This window comes from Telopea speciosissima, chromosome 5, assembly GCF_018873765.1.
Source record: "Telopea speciosissima isolate NSW1024214 ecotype Mountain lineage chromosome 5, Tspe_v1, whole genome shotgun sequence".
Taxonomy (NCBI): domain Eukaryota; kingdom Viridiplantae; phylum Streptophyta; class Magnoliopsida; order Proteales; family Proteaceae; genus Telopea; species Telopea speciosissima.
In genome coordinates, this window is record NC_057920.1 from 66,863,174 (window position 1) to 66,885,746 (window position 22,573).

General features: G+C 41.2%; 1 long non-coding RNA gene across 1 annotated transcript in view; it reads left to right on the forward strand.

The window, feature by feature from the left end:
• The first annotated feature begins 425 nt into the window (after positions 1-425).
• LOC122662297 overlaps positions 426-22,573 on the forward strand; it is a 28,385-nt gene continuing 6,237 nt past the window's right edge. The window contains exons 1-2 of the long non-coding RNA XR_006333003.1: positions 426-544; positions 15,495-15,497. This is a non-coding gene — a long non-coding RNA (uncharacterized LOC122662297). The remainder of the gene's footprint in view (positions 545-15,494; positions 15,498-22,573) is intronic.

The following is a 22,573-nucleotide window of genomic DNA, read 5'->3' on the forward strand; positions in this document are numbered from 1 at the left end:
GGCTATTCAAAGCGTTAACCAGAGGGTTCTTCTCTAAGTGTTCATCCCACTCCTCTTGGCTGTCGCAGCAGACTAGGACTGCTTCTCCCATCTTGCTGTTTGATCTTAGGCGACGTTGACTCGGAAAAAATGTCTCTTTCCTTTTTGTTTGTACTGCTATAAGTAAATAAAAGCTTGCTTCCTCTCTCTCCTACCCTCTCTCTTCCCCTGCAAGCCTATTCTCTGCAAACTGAGATAGAATCACTTAAAAAAGAAAAAAACCACCCCTCCAACCTAAAACCCATCTAGCTCCCTGTAAATCTCTCTCTTCCCCTCTAAACCTATTCTTTGCAAACCCAGAGAGAATCGATTTATAAAAAAATATATATAAGGAACCCAAGATCATACTTTTTTTTTTTTGGTAAACACCCACTGGAGAAAGAATAGCTTTGAGATCCGTGATCTGGATCTGCTTAGGGACCATTTCTGGATCCGGTCCCAACCGCTCCGTGCCACAGACGATCACATCTACACTTGCAGTTGAAGAAAAAGAAGAAGAAGCTACGTTGAAGAATCATTTTTCCTCTTGGAATCGGGAGGCCCTCCATGCTTTAAGATCATCACCTGTCCCATGATGAAAACTTGGAAGATTTCGAAGAATCATCGGAGCTCAAACCGAGAGAAACAATCAATTTACAAAATAAAAATATACAAAAATAAAGAACTACCCCTGCAACCAAAAACCCATCTCGTTGAAGCACTCCCCAATTCTCTCTGTATTGATTGTTTTTTTTTCTTCAAACCCTCTTTTTTCCTCAATTATCTCCCTCGAAATTCTTTTTTAATTTTTTTTTAAATTTTTTAAAGAAAACTGAAGAAGAAGCCACTGTGTATTGTCTCCTCCCACCTCCGCCCTCCCTGTGTATTGTGGGTGGGAAGATGAAGTTTTTTTTTTTAATGAAAGGGGGGATGGAGTTTTTTGCATTTCTGTTCGGTTCCAAGATCCCAGAGATTCAAGGGTCTTCAATTCGATTAATTTTTACATGGTCTTTTGATCTCTGAAGTCTTAACAGGAAAGGAAAGAAGCATTGGTTCTAAGCCATCTCATCGGATTTTGGGTCTATCTTCATCATCAGCATAAATCATCTTCTTCTTTTCAATTGTTGGAGTTTCGTTTTTTATACCTTTATGGATAAAATGAAAACTCTGCTGAAACCCAAACCAAATCCACAACAGTAATTGAGAGATTGGCAGAGCCGAAGAAACCTGTGAACAGAGAAGAAGAAGAAGTCGGAGAAACCTGAAGCATTCCCAGGAACAAAGAAGAAACCAATGAACGAAGAAGAAGAAAAATAGAAAAAGAAGAACCCTGCTCTCACGGTGAGCAGGTTTATGGGTTTTTTTATTCAATGGATGCGATTAAAATGTAAAAAAGTAAACGGTTTAGATTAAGACGTTGCGTTTTGTGTTGCGTTTAAAATAACTGTAGCACCGCTACCACCCACTCTTTTTTTTTTTTTTTTTTTTTATTGATTTATTTATTTGATTTAATATTTTTGATATTTTCTATCTAAGATTTTTTCTGATAGGATTTTTTTTTATCAAGGATTCATAGTCGGATAAAAAAGTTAGATTGAAAAAATCAACTAGACCATTTACGCACCGTTTAACAACGTTATTAGTGTTTTTGTATCGTGTCTGACCAAAAACATATTTTGGTGTTACTGTTATTAAAATAACGTTACTGGCTTTTTGAAAAGTGTTTGATAAATGTATTCCAGAAACGTATCCAGAACACTATTAATACTGAAAGGTGTTTGATAAAACCTGTTTCTGCAACAATTTTGTAATGGTTAATTGGTTACTATAAATTATAGAAATACCATTAATATTATATTATAATTCATAAAATATCAATGATGTTAAGATATTAAAAATTATTAAAAATTCATATAAAGTATATATTAAAAAAAAAAAGACAGAGATGCACTAATAGGTCACTATAAATTATGGAAGTGTCTCATTCATTTTTGCATCTTCAAAACCAAAGAAGCAACAAAATTCATTCAAATTATCAACAAAGAGAAGCAGACATTGTATGATGCTCATGATTATTTTCTATGAACAGTTGAATAAAAAGGGTCTTGGTGGATTTGAACCACCATCCCTTGGAACATGCTTGAGACATCCTCATGTTCCAAGTGCTCTACCAATTTGAGCTAAAGATCCAACAAGCAAAGTTTGAAATTTACAAGTAACCATGAGACCATGCCACAAACCATGCTTCAATGATAATACCCAATGGGGGCCTTGCCACAACACTGCCTAATATGCTCACATATATTGAACAAAACAAGAGATCATGTTGTAACAAAACAAGAAAAAAATTATTGAAGAGGAAGATCAAAATTAATTGTTTCTTCATTAGATAACAAATCACTGAGAAGGTTTGTATGTAATATATACTTTCAAAAGTAGAAGAATCTCGTAACTGAGAAGGTTTCAACCCCTGAAGACAAACCACTATCGCTAATTGCAAAAAATTGAAGAAATTGCAAGACGAAAGCAGACAAATAAGTAGATATCAGAAAAATAGCACAGAAAGAGAATAAGAAGTAGAAAGGAACGTGAACCTGGAAAGAAGAGAGAAAACTAGAGTCCATTATCAACTTCTCCATTATTAAGACTCCATTAACATCCTTTCAGCTCTAAAGTATGAACACAAATATAAATAAAAAAAAAGAAATTTATGAAACACCCCCTGAAAATGGGTCCAAACATAGATCACCCCTCGAAATTTGAAAATACTCAGATCACCCCCTCTACACTAACGGTGTTAGTTTGCTGTTAGTTATTGGTGTAAAAGGACTATTTTACCTTTGTATTAAATCATTAGAAATAAATTTACAATACTATTCTTTCCTTCATCTTCAACCTAAAATACCCCATTGCCTCTGCTTCGCTCAGGCAGCACCGCTGCTGCCGCCTCTGCTTCCTCACACTTGCAACTCAATCTTGGCAGCCACCGGTCTGAATTAAGAATAGTGAGAAGTAGCTGAGGAATGACACAAGACTTGGGATCGGTTCGGATGTCGAATCGGAGGGTGAAGGTGGAGCACATGCGTATGATGATGAAGAATCTGAGAAAGTGGGAGAGGAAGAAGAAGCAGTCGAACAAGCAGAGGAGGGAGAAGGGGAATTTCCAGCGTGGCTGCAGGGTTCTTTCCAGCGGAAACCCTCTTTTGATTCAATTTATAAAACTCATTACAAATCAGAAATCAAGTTTTATTTCAACTGAAACCTGAAACCTAAGAGATCTATGTGTTACGAATCTACCTAAAAGCTTAGATCGAGTTTTATAAATTGAATCGAAAACCTGAAACCTTTGTAATCGAGTTTTATAAATTTCTCTTAGGGATGGGCAATAACAATATCAGAAATCAAGTTTTATTTCAAGGAAATATGACTGAAACTACTTATAGCGGTAGGTTTAGATTCAGATTTGAAAGTGGTTTTGAAACCCACTATTCCAGCCAGCTTTGGAGCTTAGGTTCAGCAGGATGGGTTGCCCAAAGGTAAGGCCTCAACCCCCTAACTCGGAGTAGAAACGGAGGATCAAGGGAGACTGATCCAACTTTGTGGCTGTCGGTGTTGCATGGAAAACAAAGTAATAGTGTAGGTTTAATAGAAACAGAAATAAAAAAGAGAAAAGGGAAGAAGAAGAAATAAAGAGAACAGAAGAGAAACGTTACCTGGGATGGGAGAGAGAATACCAGAGAGGAGATAGAGAAGAGGAACGAAGAGTATGCTCCCGCCGGTGCAATCGATCAGGAACGGAGACACAGAAAATGAAAGGAGTAGGGGTAATATTGAGATTTGGCAGTACAAGATTTTCCCTTCAAGCTGGTTCGTTGAATCTTCACCTTTCTCCATGAGGTACGCCGACAGCGGCAACGGCGGCGGCGGTGCTGCAAACAAAGTTGCAGGAAAAGGGTGGGGTATTTTAGGTTGAAGATGAAGGAAGGGTAGTATTGTAAATTTAATTGTATATGTTAAGTTTTTAGATCTAAGGGTAAAATAGTAATTTACTCTTCTCAAGGGTAGTTTAGGGTTTTAAAAAAGTTTAACTAGCTGATTTCATCAATTAACTAACGGTAGGGTCTAATTTGAGTATAGGGCTCTAATGCAAGGGATAATCTGAGTATTCTCAAATTTCAGGGGGTGATCCGAGTTGCGATCCATTTTCAGGGGGTGTTTCGTAAATTTCCCATAAAAAAAATACACCAATTTGTTGAAAACATTATCAACTTCTCTAATTTAGTAGAGGAAAGGAGGTAGAGGGGGAAAATTAGCAATCTAACGAAATAAACGAGGAAGCAATCATAAGCCTCAAAATTTCAAGAACGAAAACACGATCGAAAAAAAAATTTCTGCAAGAAAAGAGAATTATAGAGTATTCACATGTTGAATATTTGCTGCAAGTGCTTTTAGGCCCTCTATGTTTTTTTTTATTCTGTTGAAAATCGATTTTACGGTATAGACGCTTATGACCTCCCCCTCTATGCCCTACGGTAATGATTCCTCTGGCATTACGACCTTTACCACAACGACTTTCGCATGGCCGCATTCTTCTCTGCAACTATATCCCATCCAACAACAAACCCACCTCTACAAGGGAAAAGGGAAAAAATCCACAAAAAAAAAAAAAAAAAAAAACCCACCCTATTTCCAATTTAAAATCGAGAAACCACCAGAAAACCTCTTAAAATTTCTGCCTTAGCTTATCTACTCTCTTTTCTACCGAAACTCAAACCCAAAAATTTATCAAATAGAAGAAAATTAACGACGTCGTTGGTAGAAAACCTCAAATTTCTCTCTCTTTCTCTCAAACTCTAAAAATCAAAGCTAATCTCATGCATTCTGCCATTATTGTAGGGGTTATTGAACCAAGGACCATGAACGAGAGAGAGATAGAGAAAGGTTTTGTACCTGGACAGTGGAGGGACATCAGCAGCAATTGTCGAGCTTTCTCGGTAATGACGATGCGAGAGATGAGCTAGAGAAAGAGATATCATTAAGGAGACATGAGCGAAAGTTGTCAAAAGAGTTTAAGGCTTTATTTCTTCAAAACATGGGTAACAATTTTTAAGTTTTTGGTCCAAAAAATGTAAAAACAACAAATTATTGTTATTACAAAAATATTTTTAAATTCATAAATTATTATAAATTTCTATTTTTGTTATAAAAAACAAGTGAAACAAAACTGATTTCTCAAAATATGTTTTTTATGCTAATTGTATGTTGGAAACGTTAATAACACAGAAACAACAGCAAAGTAACGTTGTCAAACGATACTGAGGAAAGTTTTTTGATCGAGTCTTTTTCCCTTGATGGGCCATTTAAATATATATATATATTTTTTGGTAAAGTATTTAAATACTTTTACAAATATAAAATAGGGAAGTAGCTTTGGATAAAATCCTCCGCGGTGCCAGTGGCGGTGAGCTATGAGGAAATGACACATGGCATCTAAACGATCCAACGGTTGAGAGTTTGAAACCCAGATTTCAAACTCCCGTGGATCCCACCACTGTGAAACCCACGACGAAATAAATACCCTCCCCATTGTCTCGTCAGCGTACATATCACTCAATTCAGAGGTCCAAATCCCCACGACGAAATAATCTCCCCTCTCTCGTCAGCCTTTTGTTATCTCAATTCAGAGAGGTCCAAATCTCTTCGGATCAAATATCTGAGATTTTGCTTCAGATTGATGGAAGCTGACACCGAAATCCCGTCTTGTTCTTCATCTGGATGTAAATACGATGTATTTTTGAGTTATGAAAGAGAAGAAACAGAGAACATTAATTTCGCAAGTAAGCTCTGCGCTTTCCTGGAGAAGGCCAACATCAAAGCATTCAAGGACGATGAGCGCATGAAAGGAGGAGAGCATATCTCTCCGACGCTCATGCAAAGAATCAAAGAATCAAGATACGCAATTATCATATTTTCTAGGAACTATGCCTCTTCAAAAGGATGCCTACGAGAGCTTACCTTGACAATGGAATGCAGGAAAGAGCTTGGCCAAAAGGTATTTCCTGTTTTCCTAATGGGTGTCGAACCATCGGACGTACAGCATCAGAAGGGAAGCTTTGAAGAGCCTTTTCAGTTCTACCAAGAGCACCTTGAGCCAGATGTGGTGGAAGGGTGGAGATCAGCACTGAGAGCAGCAGGTGAAATCAGTGGATGGAACATGAAGGACTTGCCTCACGGGTAATTACTTCCTTCTTTAGACATCTTTGAAGAAGATATCATTGGGATAGTAAAAAGGCCGGGATGGCTTTTGGTTTCCTTAATGGATCATGGACTAGAAATTTTGATTTTGATTTCTAAATTGGGTCCAAATTGTTTGTACTAAATCAGATGTTTTATGGTTGTAACAAATTACTTATATTCTGATGTATATTGTCTAGGACTCGTATGCTTTTTGTTGTATATATCCCACTATCTTAATTTCAACTTTGCATTTCTTCGAATCTTTTGGGTTAATTTTTTGCTTTTTTTTTTTTTTTTTTTCTTTATAGGGTTTTTGTCAAATGCCCCCCTGAAAATGCCCGTTTATCCAAATGTCCCCTTGAAACTTTTCTAATCCTAAACTCTTTATTTTCAATAAATTGTAGCATTTTGATCTGATCCGTTAATTTGGGATGTTAAACGTTAGTTTTAGAGCATGTAATGATCAAAATGCCCTTGTGAGAAAAACCAACAAAACTTAAAATGTAAAGTGATCAAATTGCCCTCATCATCCCCAAATGATTTAGGGTTTGAAACTGAAAATCAAACCCTAAACCATTTGGAGAAGATGAACCCTAAAATCAAACCCTATAATCACCTATCAATCCATCGTAATTACTTTTGCATGCAAATCGAAAAATCAAAGAGAGATTGGAAGATGATAGAGATTGGGTTGGCCTTCGAATCCGACTTCTTCAACTGTAATTTTTTTGTTTAAATGATTCAGAGATTATGAAAAAGACGATAAGAATTAAGAAGATAAATACATGAAGAACTTACCAGTGTCAAGGATCGCAATAATTGTATCTTCCCCAAATCTGTCCTTTTCCCAGATCGATCCAGATTTAACTACACCATTTTTCTCTAATCCAAGAAAATCCCATGACGTTGTCGTATGCAATTGTCTTCCTCTGCTTGGAAAGACTGAAACAACACTCGAATGCTCTGCATTGATTGAAGAGAAAAATCAATTCGTTAAGTTGAAACAGGGGATGAGAAGAGGAACATTTATTTATCTTTCTTAAATTTTCCCTTTATAATGGTGATAATTAAAAAATTATAGAAGATTCGATGATTGCTGCTTTGATTAGAACAATTCCCCCACTACTTTCCGTTATTGAAAAGATTTTCCATCCCAAAGGAATAGGGAGCTTCTTCTGATCAGAGCTTTTAAAAACAGGGGAAAGAGGAATTTCATTTTAGTCTTCTGACAGAGGAAACAAAGCAAAGCAAAGCTGCAGAGAAGCTAGCTATGGGGTTTTTGACAAATTACAGTTGAAGAAGTCGAATTCGAAGGCCAATCCAATCTCTATCATCTTCCAATCTCTTTTCGATTTTTTGATTTGCAGAAGACATTACGATTGGATTGATGGGTGATTATAGGGTTTGATTTTAGGGTTCATCTTCCCAAATGATTTAGGGTTTGATTTTCAGTTTCAAACCTTAAACAATTTGGGGAAGATGAGGACAATTTGATCATTTTACATTTTAAATTTTGTTGGTTTTTATCACAAAGGCATTTTGATCATTACATGTCCTAAAACTAACGTTTAATGTCTCAAATTAATGGATAAGATCAAAATGCTATAGTTTATTGAAAATAAAGAGGAGTTTAGGATTAGAAAAGTTTCAAGGAGGCATTTGGATAAATGAACATTTTCAGGGGGCATTTGATAAAAAACCTTTTTTTTTTTTTATATCCTTTTAATTCTAATTTTGGATTCTTATATCGCAGCGATGAAGAAAAGTTGATTGCACAGATGGTGAAAGAACTCTCGAATGTGCTACAGGACGACGTTCTCGTTGCTGGGAGATGGGAGAAATTCTGGCAAGGTGTGAACCTCTCTCTCTCTCTCTCATATATTTACTCTTGGCCGACAGAAGCGTCTCTCGATTAGCCTTTTCAATTTTTTATTTATTAATATACATCATATTTTAAATTCTTTTTTAAAGTATATTTATTGGAATTTCCTTTTCCCACGAGTTAAAAAACTTTAGCCATTTGATTCATGTTGTCTTTATCTAATTGATGAGAATGTCAATGTTGGAGTTAGGTGTGTCTTATATTTTGTGGATTTACATTACTGGTTATTGGGTCTGTACTTATAATTAATTGGGTCGGCTTTTGGGTCTATAGCATATTTGGGGGTAGAATTGTAATTTTGTAGGAAGTAAGACATTGTTTTGGTTCTCTATATATTGTCTTTGTGAGAAAACCCTAGACATAAGCTCGGAAAGATCACATTGGTGAGGTGGAGAGTGGTTTACAGTTTTTCAAGTTTAACGAAAATCTCTAGTTCTCTCGGGTGAATGTAAACATTCATGTCGAACCACGTTAAAGGTGTGAAATACAAATTTTGGATACATGATGTGGCTTGTGCATAGAAGAGTGCATAGTATCAAAGACGGTCGTACAAGGGCCTTGTACAAAGTTTTAAAATAAAAAAATATAAGTAATCGTTGCTAAAAGGTTATCATATTCAAAAATATACGAATCTGAATCCGATAAAGGGGAGTTTTTGTTTACATTTTTTTTTTTTAAACAAAACGTAGAGTGGGTTATAGAAAAAAAAAAAAACCAAAGGGGAATTTTTTTTTTCAAAGCCGATTCCATACAGATTTGGGCTTTGTACGAAAATTTTGATTTCATACAAAAGGTTTTTCAGCATTTCATACTCAATTGAAGGGACAAATCGGGCAAATTCCACTCTGTTAGTATAGATTGTGTGGGTTCGAGCAAAGATCAACGATAATTGGACTCCTTGATGTTAATGTCGGGCACAAATCCAATACATCGGATGGTGGTGAAGAGTTCAAGTTTCACCATTGAACGCTTTAATGGCCAAAATGTCTTCACCTTGTCGTAACAATGAGTGAAGAATATTAGTACAAGGAAGGGGACAGTCGAGGCTCTGAGGAAGAAATTAGAAAATACAGATAGGATGAAGGAAGATGAGTGGAAAAAGTTGGGGGATCTAGAGAATAACACGATCGAGTTGTATCTTGCAGATAAAAGGTAGAGAGCAGGTACAAGTCCAAGTCGTTGACAAATCGACTGTTTTAGAAGAAAAAGTTTGGTTGTTAGAGGGCCATTGTTGTTCACAGCGCCGCCAAGCCAGCCCCCTTGATGTAGTAGGAAATGTGATTCCCCAAACGACCTCTGCTCTAGAAATAAATCAGCCGCCCAAGTTGCCTCCAATGCGGGAAGAAGAGGAAGGTCAAGCCATGACTCCAACGGGGCCCATGCCACAGGTACCTCTATTGTCTTTATCCTAGTAGTGGAAGCAAAAACTGTTCTGACCTTTGAAAATTTGATGCAGGAGGAAATAGACCTAGTGGCCATGCTGCTTGACTCCTTGGACGATCTTCTTGCCATGGGTTTGCCTGCCGTCCTTACCCTTGAAGAGGCTGAACTTTCACCGCCGGGCTCTCCTGACTTAGTGGCAACATGAAAAATCCTAGGCGAGAGTAACAAACTCTCAATTGAACAGATCCTTGATCAAAACCAAGCTGAGCCCATGATCGATGCCCTCCAGACCATTGTGGCCTATCCAAGTTCTAGCCTCGACCAACGTAATGTAGCCCAGAGTTTCATGGAATTACTTCGCTTGATGGTTAACAGCTTTCCCCCCGCTTTTCAAGCCATAAAAGACGAAGGGGAGAATTCCAGGCTGAAAGCTGCAAAGAAGAAACAACTCGCGACCATCACATCTGAGCTGCGTGGGTTCCAGTTGGAGATGAAGCAATTCAAGGCTGAACTGGCAGCATGGAAAATCCTAGGCGAGAGTAACAAACTCTCAGTTGAACAGATCCTTGATCAAAACCAAGCTGAGCCCATGATCGACGCCCTCCAAACCATTGTGGCCTATTCGAGTTCTAGCCTCGACCAACGTAATGTAGCCCAGAGTTTCATGGAATTACTTCGCTTGATGGTTAACAGCTTTCCCACCGCTTTTCAAGCCATAAAAGACGAAGGGGAGAATTCCAGGCTGAAAGCTGCAAAGAAGAAATAACTCGCAACCATCACATCTGAGCTGCATGGGTTCCAGCTGGAGATGAAGCGATTCAAGGCTGAACTGGCTGATCTGGAGCGCCGAAGGAAGACTATCATGGAAGAGTTAGACAGGACCAGAGGTGCTCTAGCAACTGGGGCCATCTTGGCTACTGCTAAAAAGGTGTACCACACAATCTTGACTACAGAAGAAAAACTGTCGCGCCAAGTAACCTGTGCTCGAGCAGAAATAACCGGAGTCCATAAACTGCTTGAGCAAGTCCGGGAAGATCTAGAGGGTAAACCCGAGAAAGTATGATGTCTTTGAGTTTTTTTTTTTTTTTGTTTAAGAACTCTTACTATGGCCGACCCGTCGTGATTTGGCCCTTGGCTGTGTTATTCTGTGGCCAATCCTCTTTCGGCTAGAACAATCTTTCTTCCTTTTGTTTTTGTGGTCATTTCTCGGCCTGGAAGCTCATCATTTCTCCTCCCACATTGTTGAGTGGTAATGTTTTAAGTATTTGCCGTTTATTGGCCGCAATTGTACTTGGCCGTCCACTGTTCTTAAACGGTATGCTCCACCCTTCAGGACCTAATGCACCACAAATGGCCCTTCCCAAGTAGGTGACTATTTCCCATATGTTGGATCCTTACGGCCAATTGGCAGAATGATCTTAAGTACCAGATCTAACTCAGCAAATGCCTTAGGCTTGACCTTCTTGCTGTAGGCCCTAGCCACCTTGACTTTTTGAGCCTGAACCCAGTCGAGGGCCAACAATCGCTCCTCATCCAAATCTTCAAGTTCAGCCATCATAGAATCAGAATATTCCCGGGGGGTCAGCTCGTATTATCTTACTATCCGTAGAGACTTTACGGTCAACTCCATGTGTAAAACGGCATCGTGACCAAAAGTTAGTACATAAGGGGTAATTCCTGTTGCGGTCCTCTTTGAGGTCCTAAAGGCCCAAAGAACCTCTGATAACATTTATGCTCAAGACCTTGGGTTATCGTCAATGACCTTAGACAAATTAGCCTTGATAACCTTGTTGCTCGCCTCGGCCTGATCGTTACCTTGCGCATAGTAGGGTGTCGAGAAGGTGACGGTCCTACCATACTCCTGTGCAAATCGAGATACTTCTCTCCCAGAGAAGACTGACCCATTATCACTGGTAAGGGTTTCAGGCAGACCGAAACGGTGTATTACCTCGCGTTTCAAGAACTTTATCACATCGGCCTGGCTGACCGACTTCATCAGCACAGCTTCCACCCATTTGGTGAAGTAGTCGGTGGCCACGATGACGAATGTGTGCCCTTGAGCTAAGGGGTGAGTTACTTTTCCAATCAAATCAAGAGCCCATCCTCTGAATGACCACGACTTTACTATGGGGTGGAGCTGTGTTGCAGGCAATCCTTGCATGGGTGCGTGCCTTTGACAAGTTTGGGACCCTTTCGGATACCTGATGCAGTCCTGTTGGATGGTTGGCCAATATTAATCATGGTGCCTGAACAGCCATCTCATCTTAATTCCAACTTGGTGGGAGCCACAAATCCCCTCTTACGCCTCTACCATAACAAGCAGGGATTCGTTCAAGCCAAGGCACTTTAGCAGGAGATCATCTAGGCCTTGTTTAAACAATTCCTCCCCCAATAAGAGATAATTCAACGTTCGATACTTGTCTTTCGGTCAACCTTCGCATTAGGGTTCCAAAGAAAGTGGATGACCAGAGACGTCCAATCTGGCTGAACCTCATCCAAACATCCTACTTCAAACGGCTCGTCGTTTAGAACAGATGAGAAAGTCTTTCTTTGGATGATAAAAACTTTTTTCATCTCTCCCTTTGAAAATGAGACACTTGAAATAGCTTGGGCCAAACTGCTTGCCACACTGTTCCCTGCCCGTGGAATGTGCTTGACTGAGGTGTCATCAAACTTGCTTAGCCACTGTTGGGCCATAGAAAAATATGGGAGTAAAGCTTGGGTTTCCCAGCGGTACTCCTTGGCTAAATGCTTAATGACTAATTTTTTTTTTTTAACCCGAACTTCACTTGGGACCCGGGGCAGCCCCTAAGATTTTATTAAAGATAAACAATAGAAAGAAATACAAAGGGGGGGGGGATATAACCCGCCTTACCCCTGCCCAAAGGAGAACACTCTCTCAACTCTCACATAACATGCAAAAACTACAACCCCTCCCACGAGAAACAAGTGAGCAAAAACTTATAGCCATAACATAGGGAGACCCACTTTATCCTCCCTCATGATCCTCTGGAGTTCCTACAGCTTAATGACTAATTGTGAATCGCCAATGATTTCTACGTTCCTCACACTCATAGCGCTCTCGTACTTGGCCTGATTATATGTGTATAGGAAACAAAGTTGGCAGGTGAGGTGGGTCTACACACTGGCGGGAGACACCAAAAATATTCTTGCCCTTGCTGAGGCACTAGTTTTGGAACCATCAAAGAATAGTCTCCAGGGAGATCGCGCAATGGCATTTACCTCTTCATCCATGCTCGCCTCCCCTAACTCAAGTGGGGGATGCACTGTAAGGAAATCGGCCAAGGCCTGACCTTTGACTGATTTCTGAGGAACATATTGAAGTGAGAACTCTATTAAGGCCATCATCCACTTGTCTATTCGCTCCCTAATAATTGGCTTGGAAAGCATATATTTGATGACATTTGTTTGGCAAAGGACAAACACTATCGTGGGTAGCAAATAGTACCTAAGTTTGGTACAGTTGAAGTATAATGCCACACAGAGCTTCTCGATGGGTACGTACTTCCTTTCCACATCAGTCAAGGCACGACTTAAATAATAAACAACCTATTCAAAATTAGTCTCATTGTCTTGAGCAAGCAAACTAACAATCAACTCAGTTGAGGCTGAAACATACAACTTGAGTGGTATCCCCTTTTGAGGTGGCGTTAACACAAGAGGCTCGGTCAAATAAGCTCCTCGAAAGCCTGTTAATGCTCATCCCCCCAACAAAAGTTGTCATTTGACTGAAGTCACAATAATGGGGAGAATGTCCTGACCCAGCCAACGGAGTTGGAAATAAACCTCCTATGGAAGTTGACTTGCCCTAAGAATTTTTAGAGTTCCTTCTTATTTCGGGGAGTTGGTGTTTGCATGATCGCCTTGGTCTTATTCCTATCCACCTCAATTCCCTTCTGGTGGATGAGAAAACAAAGGAAGTTCCCTGCTAACACCCCGAAAGCACACTTGAGGGGGTTCATTTTGAGACCGTACTGTCTCTCATTTGCTCAAAGGATCTTCGGAGGTGCTCAAGGAGCTCACCTTGACTCATAGATTTGACTACCACATCGTCGATATATACCTCTAAGAATTGTCCAGTCATGTTCAGGAAAATGAGATTCATCCCACTTTGATAGGTGGCCCCAGCATTCTTTAGGACGAAAGGCATCACAACCAATTCAATTGTTCCAAGGGCCCCAGGGCATCTAAAGACCATTTTGGAAATGTCTTCTTTGGCAATAAATATTTGGTTGTAACCCAAGTGACCATCCATGAATGACAGGATCTGGTGCTTCTTTTCCGAATCCATGAACATATCTGCCGTTGGCATAGGATACTCATCCTTGGGTGTGGTTGTATTTAGGTCTCGAAAGTCTAATAGACCCTCAACTTCCCATTCTTTTTAAGGACGGGTACGACGTTCGCCAACCACTGAATATAACTAGTTGGCCGAATACACCCTGCCTTAAGGAGTCTTTCAATCTCATCTTTTACTTGCGCCACTACCTCAGGCGCCATGCGCGTAGGGAGCTGCTTGACCAACTTATACCCCTCCAAGATAGGGAAGCGATGTTCCACAAGACTACGTTCCAATCAGGGCAATTCACAATAGTCCCAAGCAAAATAGTCTTTATATTCTATTAAAAGGCTTATAATTGATGCTTGGAACTCTGAATCCAGAAGGCCATTAATAAACGTCGGCCTCTTTATATTTCCAGAGCCTAAATTGAACAGGGAGCTTTCCAACAGGAGAAGGCAATCATTGCAAATATAGGTGTGGCTTCTGAGTTGACAAATATGATGGCTTCCAAATACCGTGGGGGAACATTGGGGATGAAGTAGGATGTCCAGAAGGTGTATGATACACTCGATTGGAATTTCTTATTCGATGTATTGGGCAAATTCAGGTTTTCTCAATGTTGGATTGGCTGGATTAAGGAGATGATGAGGTCTACAAAAATGTCAGTTTTAATTAATGGTGGTCCGGTTGGATACTTTGGAGGTAGAGAGAGGCTTAAAGCAGGGGGACCCTTTGTCCCCTCTGCTTTTTATTTTGGCTGAAGAGGTGCTTTGTCGTGGTCTATCTGATCTGAGGATGAAGGGGTTAGTGAAGGGGATCCCTGGCCCTAGAAACACCCTCACCCCGTGTCACCTACTATATGCAGATGATCAATTCATTTTTATGAATGTGGATTTGAAATGTTAACAGGGTTAAGAAGTTTTTGGACAACTATCAAATTTATTCAGGGCAGAAAATTAACCTTGAGAAGAGTAAGATTTTTGTGGGGAATATGTCCGCTCTTAGAAGAGGTAGGGTGAAGGAGGTTCTGCAAATTCCTGAGTGTGTCTTTCCCACTCGATATCTTGGTGTGGATTTGTTCAAGGGTAGGGTGAAAAAAGATTTTATTCTTCCCCTAGTTGATAAATTCAAGGCAAGGCTGGTAGGGTGGAAGGGTAGACTTCTGTCTGTGACGGGAAAGGTAGAATTGGTGAGATCAGTGATGTGTAGCATTCCAGTGCACAATTTCTCGGTGTACTTATGGCTTGCTTCGTCTGTGGAGTTGATGGAACGATGGATCCGGAATTTTATTTGGAGTGGGGATGCAAATATTTCGAAATCAATCACTATTAGGTGGAGCAAGCTGTGCAAGCCAAAGTGTGAGCGTGGTTTGGGGATGAGAAGGCTTAAGGAGATCAATCTTGCATTTCTAGCAAAATTGGCATGGTTTGTGAAGAATGATAACTCAAGTTTTGTAAAGTTCTTGCGGGGAAGGCTGATTAAGGCGGATAGATCTTTAAAGCAGGGGGTGAAGTCTTTTATTCTCCCTGGTATTAGAAAGGTGTTGGAGATGGTAAGGGATAACGAAAGATGGATAATTGGTGATGGGAAGAAAATAAGTTTTTGGTTCGATCGGTGGGTGAATGGGCAGTGTATATATGATACCATAGCTCCTTATGTCACTAACCCAAGGCTGTTGCAGGGCAAAGTTGCCAATTATATTGATGATGGGGAGTGGCGATTACCAACCCCTAGATTGTTGGATCTACAGGAGATTTGCAACCAGATTTTGCAGGTAAAGCTTCCAACTACTGAACACGAGGATAAAAGGGTGTGGGCTTTGATGGAGTTTGGTGTATTTTCAGTTAAGTTTGCATGGGATAGGCTACGTGCAAAGGAACCTCAGAGTAGATGGTCGAGGCTGATTTGGCAAGCAGGATTAGCACCTAGAGCGTCGATTTTGGCTGGAGGTTAACCCATCGAAGCTTGCCAACTAACAAGAATGTTACAAAGAGGGTTGTTTATGGGGTATTAAGGTATGATATGTGTTGTAGGAACATGGAGTCTATTCACCATATCTTTATTGAATATGATTATGCAGCCGGGGTTTGGGAAGCAGTGCTGTCCATTTTCGATCTTAGATGGACTGGTTTTCCTTCTATTGAAGAACTTTTCTCATGGTGGAGGAGGAAAAAGGCATGTGTGATGCTTTCAAAAATTTGGCCAGCATTGGTAATATTAGTGCCATACCACATTTGGATGGAATGAAATAAGCAAAGGTTTGAGAATGTGCATCGCAATCACACTATTGTTTTAAAAGGTATTTGGAAGGACTTAATTGATTTTTCAAATTTGGAACCAGTGCAAATATCTACGGTGGCTGAACTTCTACTATCAAGGAAGCTTTCGCTCAAGGTTATTCGGCAACCTCGAAGGCTGATTACCGAACTTCTTTGGCAGCCTCCAGTTCAGGGATGGTTAAAGCTTAACATAGATGGGTGCTCTCTTGGAAATCCAGGGTGATCAAGAGCAGGTGGAATTCTTAGAGATCAATATGGATGGTCTAGGTGCTGCTTTGCTTACTACATAGGTGTGGGATCAAACTTCAAGGCAGAGATTGAGGGTCTGAGGGCTGCGCTAACAAGGATATCAATGACATGGGATGCTGTTCCAGGTTGCATTAGCAATGAGATGATGTTAGATGCGACATTAAGGCCGAGATATAGGTTCTCTAGGTGATTGGGGTTGGTCCTTGTAATTTTGCAGTGGTGTGCTTCCCTATTAATGGCCATGCCGAAGGTGGACAATGTACTCCAACATATTAGTCAAAATCTGTATCTGTACCTTACTTTCTTTTCTATATTATAAACATCTGCTGATCTTTAGCAAAAAAAAAAGAGTCTAAATTGATCTCCTCAAGTGGACTTGAACCTCGGCCAGTGTCTCCTCCATCTTGAGTGGCACTGGCCGTAGATGTTTCAACTCTAAGACTCTACTAGGGTCCTCACTATCTACAGAGCACTCGGCCATGTGGGCCTGAGCCAGAAACAGTCCTTGTTCCAAATTATATAGGGACAACCTATTTATTATATCTACTGCTACGCTTTTCTCTATGACCTTCTTAGCCCTCGAACTTGATTTTGTTCAGTAACAGCCTATCGATGCCCGATGGCCTAAAGAGCCCAGAGAGGGCGTAACTCAACTACTCAGTGTCTTCAGCCACTGTCGAAGCCATTGCCATCACCGTTAGTCTTCTGTTCTCATCCTGATCGATGAACGTAGAGCCTGGCTTCCATGTGATTTGCATTTATGAGAAAAGGCCTTCTGTCTGCACTCACCCATTCGATCTTCCCTTTGTCATTCCAAAAATCCAGCACTTGATGGAGAGATAAAGGGATGTAACTATTGTCGTGGATCCAATCTCACCCCAATAAAGCATTATTATTGGTGTCGGCAACCATGACAAAGAAAGCAGTCAAGGACTCTTTTCCCCCAATCCTTAGATCAATAAGGAGGATGCCTTTGGGTTTAGATGCCCCACCCAAGAAGTTAGTGACTGAGACGTTTGTTGATAGAACCTTGGCCTCATCATGGCCCAGGCACTTCATCATTCTCGAGGGGAGTATATTGATCGCGGCTCCATTGTCTACCAGTACATGCAGAACAGACTTATTGTTCATTAGGACGTTAATGTACAGAGGTTTTAAGTGTTGAGTCATCTCTCTACTCAGTCTCTCAAAACTCACGCTTGACTGGGTGGACTGCTGCCCCTGGGGCAACGGTCCTGAGTCGGTCATGCCAACTATTAACAAAACTGTAGGAAATAGGGCTTTCAACCATGCTCTTTGGGTCTACGCCCATAATCAGAGGACCACCATCCTCCTCCTCAAACTCTTCATCAACGACGTTCACCACCTCACAAGTTGACTGGCACATTTGTGGTGGGACATAAACCATGTTGGCTGGAGTCTTCAACGAAACTGGTGTTTTGACCAAAATTGTACCGATCATCATGGTCTGAATATATTGTTATAGCTCGGAATCATTGATATATTCCTATTTTGAATAACTGGACATCCCTTTCTCGGGGGAGGAAGACTCTAACTCGGTCATGCCCCCTTCCTCCCCTGCCGAGGTGAGGTAGCCTGAAGCCAGCTGTTGATCCACTTCGACACTTGATTTAGTTTTTTGCCTTGTTTCAGGGATGCGAGCTCTGGTTCGGCCAATATCTTTTCCTTCCCTTTTGATGGGGTCCTGGCTGTCTGGTGGTCGACTCTTCCGCTAGCCTTAGGGTAGTCCACTGTGAGCGGGGCCCTTGTTCGATCATCATTTTCTCTCGGGGCCCTGTGTGTCCATTGCTTCTGCCCCTCCCTGGGTGGGAGCGTATCCATAAGATCGGGCGGCTCCTCAAGTTGGCGTCACGCTGTTGCTTGCTGCCTTTACCATCTACGCTTCTGGGTCTTGGTCATCCTCCTCCCTTGATCGAAAGGAAACTTTGGATGCCGAGCAACGTTCCAAAGGTAATCCCTCTCCATCCTCGACCTAAGGATCACCATCCTAGGTGGATTAGGAGCAGAAATCCTTCTTGGCATGCCTTTCTGGGACTCCTACTCTAGAAAAGTAATAGCAGACTGCAGTCACGTCGGTGCTAAGGCTGACGGTCTACTACACTGTCTTTAGTCTAAGGTCGTAACAACGGCTTCCTTTTTGGTCTGCTGGCCGGTTGACAGTTCAAATGCTCCTCTGTGAACTGTCTCTCAATCCTTACCCTTGGCTGTCATTGAGGGTTACCCAACCAATTTTAATCAGATCCAGAGGCCTGATGCCCCGATCTAACTTGCCTGGCAGGCCCTAAGCCCGTGCAAACTTCTCTTCTCTACTGCTTGGTTGATCATCCACCGAGAGGGCGTTTGCCTCTGCCTGAGGTTTATTCTCAAATAGCTTCTTATAATGCACACAAACCCCCCCATTGGAACTGTTGGTTTGGCAGTGGATCAATGGATTCAAAGTCTACCCCTTTCTCCTTCTCTTCGATCAGATGCTAGAGATGCTTTAATGTAACTAGCGGTTCATTTCTTTTGAGTAAGCGCAGCTTCGATAGGTCAGCATCTACTATGTTGACCGGCAGAAAAGGGTTCTCATCTACTAGCATGATGCCTTTCCCCTTGATCGGAACTTCAAGCGTCCATCATTAATAGCTTTTTGATTGGGTTGATCTGCAACCAATGGCTATCTCTGCCAGACTTCTGCTTGCTCCTCATTGGGGGGATGGAAAGTGACTAACATACAACCATTCAGGTTCTGGAAAGTTCATCCTAGGCATCGTCGGCCTTTGATAGAAACGTGAACTTGCACGCCCAGTGCACTCTTCTCCAACGGTTTTGGGGGCCTGTAGTTGGACCTGTCGTGGTGACCAATACAGTTGGATTCCCAATCTGTACTATCAGCGCAGGGACCCCATTTTGAAGAGGTGTGGTCCTAGCCGCACCATTTGGACATGCTGGCTGGCTTGATGAACTAGCACAACCGGCCTAACTATATACGCCGGGATACAGCGCCTGATCAAACGGTAGATCATTTTTTACCCATACCGCACTACCCGCCTGTACAATCAGGGTCTGGCCTATACGAAGTTGGCAAGCCTACAATGGTCGTTGTTGGGCCAGAAACATCGTGACTAACTCGTCCAACTGGGCCTGGGTGCCATTATAGACTTGGGCCATGGAGGCAACAATTGCTTTCATGTCCTCCGTTTGTAGGTATCCTTACGTTTTGGCCACTGTACGGGCCTGCCCCTACAGCAGCATAGCCACATAAGGGGGAACAGCGGTATCTAGCTATGCCTCTCCCTGCGCGACCAACTAATCAACATTTCCACCTTCAGACTCATCAGTTCCACTATCTTTGTTACATAGATTGGCTCTGGTGTCCACCATTGCTATCGAGTGTCCCACTAGGCATGCCAAAAGTGTTGTGCCAAAAAATCCTTGGGCCAGAGAGGGGTACCCAGAATGAGAATAGGACACCCTGTTACGTCACGACGATCTAGAGTTCTACTCGTGCCCCAGTATGCCAAGGACTTCTCAAAGATAACAGAACAAAGAGACTTGGAAATGGACTATAATTGTACTTCAAGTCATTCATAGTGAACAATCTATAGTGCCAAACATAAGGGTGCATAAAGTAAAAGAAAGAAAAACATTAGGTTCACACCATCATGAAAAAGGAAAGAAAATAGTAAAGGAAAGTAAAGATAAGTAAAGATTGATCCTCTTTCTTGCTCCTCCTGCTAATTTAATACAGTAAAGATGACCATGAGGAACGGTCTCCTTATTCGTCAGCTACTATCCCCGCCATGTTCGGATTAGCATATCATCCAAGTCTTAATTACTAAAAGAAAAACTGCCATTGATGCTAACCGACTGCCTCTTGGCCGATGAAACCAACCTTGATCGGAAGGCGCCATGGTGCTTCAGTCAATTCGCTTGGTCGAGTCACCCGATGGCCGAGTGCCTCTATTCGGTCGTGAAGGAGTGGAGTGAAATCTAGGTGTAAATGGTTAGAGGGAGTGCAGTTTGAGGTGCATTTAGACGAGTGCAATAGAATATTGATGGAGTTGTCAGTTTTTAATGTTAAGATTAAGGAGGAGAACAAAACACTTCTCTTGTTGGTGTCATTACTTCCTTCATTTCATTACATTATGACTATACTATTGTATTGGTAAGAATATTCTTAAACTTAACGTGGTTATTGCTGCTTTACTAATCAATGAGATAGGATGGAAAAATAGTGGCGAAGGGTTATCAGAGGAAGGTGGTGGTTATGGAGGAGGCAGATCAAATGAGAGACTAAAGGAGTTTGGCAAGTACAAGGGCTGCTCAAATTAGAAAGGTTACAAAATAAGTTATTATTGTGAGAAGGAAGGTCATATAAAGAGGAATTGTCTAAGGTGTGAGGAAGATAGGAGAGAAGAAGGAGAATGGAGATAAATCATCAAATACTGCTACATGGAAGGGTCGTGGAGTGATGATGGAGATATTCTTCTCAGGGATTATAGATTATGATTGTTTCTTTTCATGTGTTGAATCAATTTGCTCCATATCATGCATGTGATAATGGTACTGTTAAAATGACAAATAATACGAAAAGCAAAGGTTGTCGAGATTGGGATCGCAGTATTAGCCGGTCTCAATGGAAGGAGTCTCTTCGCATGCAAGTCTTCCATTTTTTTTTTATATTTAACACGTCATATAGAATCCCTTTTGTATAGAAACTCTATATCACATGTCATTTAGTTTCCTCTTTCATCGCATTCCTTTTTCATCTCTTTCCTATTCTATCAGATTGTATCCTTTGTATATATATTCTTTATTGGAAAATTAATAAAATTACAATCGAGAATTGAAGGCAATCTAGCTTTTACATGGTATCAAAGAAGAAACTCTAAATTTCCTCATTTTTTTTTTCTCTCCAAGTTTTCCTCTCCACTGATCATGGGTGATAAATGTCAGTTCCGAAGTTTCATCTGACTCAGCACTACTTCATTTCACACCGACTCTCACCGATTGTCCAGGCTCTCTTCCCAAACCAACATCACCTCCCTCCAACGTTCAGCTCTGGGAACATTGCAAATTCATGATTCTTTCTTGGATCTTGAATGTGTTATCTTGCACTCTCGTTGATAACATCTACGCTGAATCTGTGCATGCCATCTGGAAAGAACTTGAGAAGCGTTTTTCTTGCAGCAAGGCTCTACGCATATTTCATCTCAAGAGGTCTCTTCCACCATTCAACATGGCACCGAATTATAGGCAGCTTTCTATACTCATCTGAAACTCTTATGGGATGAACTTTCTTCTTATGTGCCTAGCCCTGCCTGTTCCTGTGACGCCCAGGCCTCTCTTCATTTAGCCATTCAGCAAAAACATGTCTATCAATTTCTTATGGGGCATTCAGATAGCTATGTCGTCATTCGCTCATAGATCCTCACCATGGACCCTCTTCCTTACGTGAACGGATCCTTTTATCTCCTTGAAGAGGAATAATAACTATCTCTCACTCCCTCCATGGTGGTCGATTCTACGGCCATGGCCGTTGGCCAAACCATTGCACATTTGCATCTCCTCAGGATTGTCGCAGTTCTACTGTTACCAACCCGTGTCAAGGGAAAGGATGCCCAAGGAGTGACCATTGTAAGGTCCACGGCCACATGCGTGCAACGTGTGGCCTCTCAATGGACACCAGTCTCGCTCGCGTTGGCCCTCTCAGAGTTCTTATTCTGGTCATGACACTTCACATACCTTAATCATCCAGGTGGCTGCAACAACATCGACACCAGTCAGTGGCCTTACCTCTGATCAAGTTCAGCAATTGCTCTCTCTTTTGAGCCCCGGTATCACCCCCACTAGGCCCAATCTCGCAGGTATAGATACTTGTCTCTCTGTTTTAGGTATGCATGCCTTTCCATGGCTACTTGATAGTGGGGCCTCTAATCATATGACCAGTGACTTATCTGGTCTCCTCAATGTCTCACCCGTCACCATAGTTTCTCCGGTTCGCCTATCCAATGGCCTTACCCTACCCATTACCCATATTGGTACTAAGTTTTTCAGTCCTGGCCTTGTGCTTCACAATGTCTTATATGTACCCTCAATCCAATTTAATTTAATTTCTCTTAGCAAATTAACTAAATCATTAAATTTTGTTGTCACATTTTCCCCTAGCTTTTGTGTTCTATAGGACCTATCAACAAAGTGGTTGATTGGGCCAGG